We start from the raw sequence: 5603 nt of genomic DNA, 5'->3' as shown, positions 1-5603 counted from the left end.
ATGTCAAATAATGTTGTTCAGTACTGTTACCTGAATTTTTATAAGTTGTTTATTTCATTAATATATGTATATTCACCATTAACGTCCAACAGTGCTACAACTGTGTATTGTGTTGTGGGTTTAACCAATGCATAACCATTTAGCAATGTTGTAGAAATGTTCTATGTTAGCCTGGGTTTATGCCAAGTGATTATAAATACAATCTTTTTAATTTGGGAGGAAATTTTCCAGAGGACAGTTTTCTGGGTAAAGGGGTTAATTTTTCCGATACCGAAGGATTTATCAGAAATACTTTTTATCAAGGTTGACGAGAATATTTAAGATTCGTGTATTCAACTTACTCTGGTTTTTGGCGAATTTGTTGGATGAAATATTATTTTGAGGTAACTATGATAATTCGATCGGCCCAAAACTAAAATATTTTTTTCTTTCTATTGCATGACTTAAGGGGTCAAAAATATATTCCTCATTATCGTTCGTAAGAACTTAAAATTTCAACGTGGAATAAAATATCCCTATTAACATGAAGGAATATAAATCACTTAACTTTGTTACTATAACGCCAAAATGATCCATCACATCGAGTAATTTTGTATTTTCTTGTTACATTAGTGCAGTTGTTTGTTTTGGAATTTCGCACAAAGCTACTCGAGGGCTATCTGTGCTAGCCGTCCCTCATTTAGCAGTGTAAGACTAGAGGGAAGGCAGCTAGTCATCACCACCCACCGCCAACTCTTGGGCTACTCTTTTACCAACGAATAGTGGGATTGACCGTCACATATACGTCCCCACGGCTGGGAGGGCGAGCATGTTTAGCGCGATGCGGGCGCGAACCCGCGACCCTCGGATTACGAGTCGCACGCCTTATGCGCTTGGCCATGCCAGGCCTTTTTTCTTGTTACAATGCTCAACGTATACATCTGACCATTGAAACAATGACCGAAGTAAGAAAAAAACACTAGGACTTAAAGAAGCAGTTACTATCTTGTCGAAACGTATACGACGCTTAAATCACCTTGTTTTTTGAAATTATGTCCAGTTTGAGCAACTCTGTGAAATTTATATCTCAAAAGACATAATTTATACGTGAGAGAACAATACAGGGGTGAAATAAACTTTATTATGGATTGTGAAGGATGTTTTATAGGTGTGAATTTTCTCATGTATAGCCACCTTAACACATCTTTTTTCATATTATTTTGTAAGTTTAAGTCGTTTCATGTCGTGTGAAGCACATTTATGGCTTATGACATTTCTGTAAAAATTACAATTATTAAAAATGGTGTCTTGCAAATTACAAAAAGAAAAATATCTACCTCTTTGTGGTTGGTAAGAAAATAATTATGATTGCCGTAAAAAGAAAAAAGAATTATTATATGTGGCCGATTAGATAATACGAATATTTCATAGATGCACTGAATGAGTCAGTAAGAGTTGGTATAAGTAGCGTTAATAGTTTTATCGTTCTATCAATTATGCTATTAACCAGCGTCTATAGTGCTACGTCATCAACTTGTTCCGCCTTCTTTTGATTGAAGCTTTGCGTGTACTTTAGGTTAAAAGAAACATTATTTTTGAACAACAGAGAAATCCCTTTTTTCTTGAAAAAAGGGTCAATAGGAAGTGATTTAGAGTAGAAACCACAAGGTTTGTTACCAGCTACGGTTGTTTAGAGTAGAAACTACAGGTGTAAAGTATGTTACCAGCTACAGTCGTTTAGAGTAGAAACCACAAGGTTTGTTACCAGCTACAGTCGTTTAGAGTAGAAACCACAAGGTTTGTTACCAGCTACAGTTGTTTAGAGTAGAAACTACAGGTGTAAAGTATGTTACCAGCTACGGTTGTTTAGAGTAGAAACTACAGGTGTAAAGTATGTTACCAGCTACAGTCGTTTAGAGTAGAAACCACAAGGTTTGTTACCAGCTACAGTCGTTTAGAGTAGAAACCACAAGGTTTGTTACCAGCTACAGTTGTTTAGAGTAGAAACCACAGGTGTAAAGTATGTTACCAGCTACGGTTGTTTAGAGTAGAAACTACAGGTGTAAAGTATGTTACCAGCTACAGTCGTTTAGAGTAGAAACCACAAGGTTTGTTACCAGCTACAGTCGTTTAGAGTAGAAACCACAAGGTTTGTTACCAGCTACAGTCGTTTAGAGTAGAAACCACAAGGTTTGTTACCAGCTACAGTTGTTTAGAGTAGAAACTACAGGTGTAAAGTATGTTACCAGCTACGGTTGTTTAGAGTAGAAACTACAGGTGTAAAGTATGTTACCAGCTACAGTCGTTTAGAGTAGAAACCACAAGGTTTGTTACCAGCTACAGTCGTTTAGAGTAGAAACCACAAGGTTTGTTACCAGCTACAGTTGTTTAGAGTAGAAACCACAGTCGTTTAGTAAAGTATTTGTTACCAGCTACGGTTGTTTAGAGTAGAAACCACAGGTGTAAAGTATGTTACCAGCTACAGTCGTTTAGAGTAGAAACCACAAGGTTTGTTACCAGCTACAGTCGTTTAGAGTAGAAACCACAGGTGTTTGTTACCAGCTACAGTTGTTTAGAGTAGAAACTACAGGTGTAAAGTATGTTACCAGCTACAGTCGTTTAGAGTAGAAACTACAGGTGTAAGGTGTGTTACCAGCGACAGAATGTTCTCCACTTTTCTTTCGTCTAACAACTGGTTCATGCATTTTACATATTCAGTAAAATCAATCACATGTGTAACTTAGTAAAACATAATAGGAATTACCAAAGATGGTTACTAGAAAAATAACGAACCATGGTCCCAAATAAAGATTTTTATTCTTAACGCTTAATGGTGGGTAATTTTTTAGACGTGCAATATTAATACTCAGGAGTTGGTTACTTGAAGTGGACAAAGTGAAGACAATCCGTTATGTAGCTTAGCGCTATAAACTGGTTGGTTGTTTGTAGTTAAGCAAAAGCTACACAGTGAGCTATCTGTACTCTGCCAACCTCGAGTATCGAAACCCCGTTTCTAGCAGTGTAAGTACGCGCCCCACAGTTTAGGAAACACTTAATCAAGATTGAAAAAAAAACAAACTATCCGGATCACGTTTAATGTTCTCTAAATGTTATTTTAAAGTGTGGATGATCCATTCGATACAATAGTTAAAATGTTAGGAAATTTTGAGATGGCTGGTAAGTGTAGGTTATAGAAAAGGACAACACTGATAGATACGAGTGTCGTTGTTGGGCACGTGAGAAGCAACATTTGTCTGCATGTACCAGCTCACGTTATTAGTAGCAGCTGGATCTATCTTCATACAATCAGTGATTGTTAAAGTTGCTAGGCACAACAGTAGCGTTGTTTGGTTTAGAGAAACCTTGACTTGAACCTAACATGTAGAATCATGGTTATTAAAATAGAAAGATACAAAAGAGCTTATATTTAATCTCGGAGAAGCAATTTTCTTTTTCTCGTTACACCATTCACGCTGTTATTGATATCACACACTCACACGTTCATGCATGTTCTACTCTTTTTACACACTTGACGTAAAGTTGTCACATATACTTCTCTGTGTTATTTGAAGATTTTTTTTTTCAACAGTCGACTAACTGAATGAAATTTTAAGTGGTTTCTTTGTACAATTTCTGAGCACCGTTCATAACTTGATATGTTTTAGATCAAACCATCATAAACCTAAAAAAAATTAATATGTCAGTCGAAAAAAAATAGAAAAGAAAAGAGAACACCTAATAGGTAATCGCAAATAACAACGACTATGAAATATCTGATCAAAAACAAATAAATGCATTAATACCATCAGAGGACGTTTCTTTACTAACATTAATACCATCAGAGGACGTTTCTTTACTAACATTAATACCATCAGAGGACGTTTCTTTACTAACATATTTACGTATTTTTTACAGTTCTATAGAACTTTCATCGTTAAAAGCTGCATATCTTAGAAATATAATGAAACAAAATTATGTTTGTAGTTAACGTGTTCTTAAAATGTACACGATTTTATTCTGTTGATGGAATTTTGTATTTAGTACTTAATCGGAAAACGTAAGTCGCAAACTCGTTAAAAACGGTATATATGAAAGAAATACACTAATCTTAACTTTCAATTAGATAATTATAGTTAGCAATTAACTAATTTACATTTTTAAAAATTATCGAAAAATGAAGTAAAAATATTTGCGAAAACAGAAGGTGTAAAGAAAAGTAAAATAATATATACAATAAAGTAGGAGATAAACAGTGGTGGGTGCTGTTGACTGACTTCCGTTTTTCTAATGAGCACTTTTAAATTAGAGACGGTTATGTCTGAATCTTTTGAGTCTCTAACAGGGCCTAAAGACGACTTCAGGCATTTTTAACCAGCTGATCCAGAAAGTTAACCCTAAATACTCCTAAGAAGATATTCTTTAACAACTTAGAATGTATTGTTACTCACTATGTAAAATAATTATTTACTTTACAAGCTAATGTTAATGACTTTTAAAAGACGAATTAATATATGGCGTGTGAAAAACAATGCGTTATTATTTCTTTAGTTCAGACTATGCCCTTGTTTCGCACGTTGCAATAAAATATCCAGTTATGACTTCTGAGACAACACATAATAAATATGAAACCTGTCGCTCAGTTTTTCTGTTGAAAGCTACAAGTTTAACGACCTTAGAAACAATGGTTTGGTTGAACTTCTTGTGTGGGTCACAACACTGGAAACTATACATTTTTATTTCCACCCTATAAATTCACTTGGAGTGGCTGAAATCAACCATGTAAAATAACTTTGGGGCCAATAGAACCATTTCGGACACGGTATTGCTTTGTAATAGAATATTTTACAAGTCTATACTTTAGTTTTTTTGCTGTTACAGATAACACCACAAAACATTAACGGATTTATAACTTGCACTTACACTTAGAAAATGTTATATACCTTATTAAAAAGTGGTGTTTCATGTGTCTGTGTAATATCACCAATATTCTCTAAGTCTGGACAGTGCTATACTTCATAACGTTTAGTTACTTTTTGTGGTTACAAAAGTACAGTCCTCGTTCATGTTTTGTAAATGCTAAGTATCCTTCATTTTCGAAAATCAAATCCATGCCTTTAAGTATAATTATTCTTAATTTATTGTAAAACATAATTAATAATCACACTCTTTCCAACTATGATTTCTAAGTATCAGGATTCTAGTCCCAAGGTGAGACAGAGGAAATTTTGCGGATTTACAACGCAGAAATCCGAAACTGGATTCTCTACGGTGGACATAGCAGATAGTCCAATGTGGTTTAGCTTTGAAACGTACAAAAAATTAAAATTATAATAAACTATTATTATGCACAAACTTTGCACCACTCCTTCATTAAAGTATGACCCCACACCCCATTATCTAGACAGATAGATAGCCCTTTGTGTAGCATTGTGCTTAACTATAAACAAACAATATAAACTAAAGAAACTTGTCTTTTTTTTGTACTATACGTTACAGGAAGTGTATTCTTTGGAATAGAGTAAATTAAAAGTAACCAAATCTTAAAATTTATGTACTCAAAGTTACAGTTATCATAGACATAAGAAATATGATTTAAGGCTTGAGTTATAGGGATATTTTACATA

This window comes from Tachypleus tridentatus, chromosome 8, assembly GCF_004210375.1.
Source record: "Tachypleus tridentatus isolate NWPU-2018 chromosome 8, ASM421037v1, whole genome shotgun sequence".
Taxonomy (NCBI): Eukaryota; Metazoa; Arthropoda; class Merostomata; order Xiphosura; family Limulidae; genus Tachypleus; species Tachypleus tridentatus.
This window is presented reverse-complemented; position numbering follows the sequence as displayed.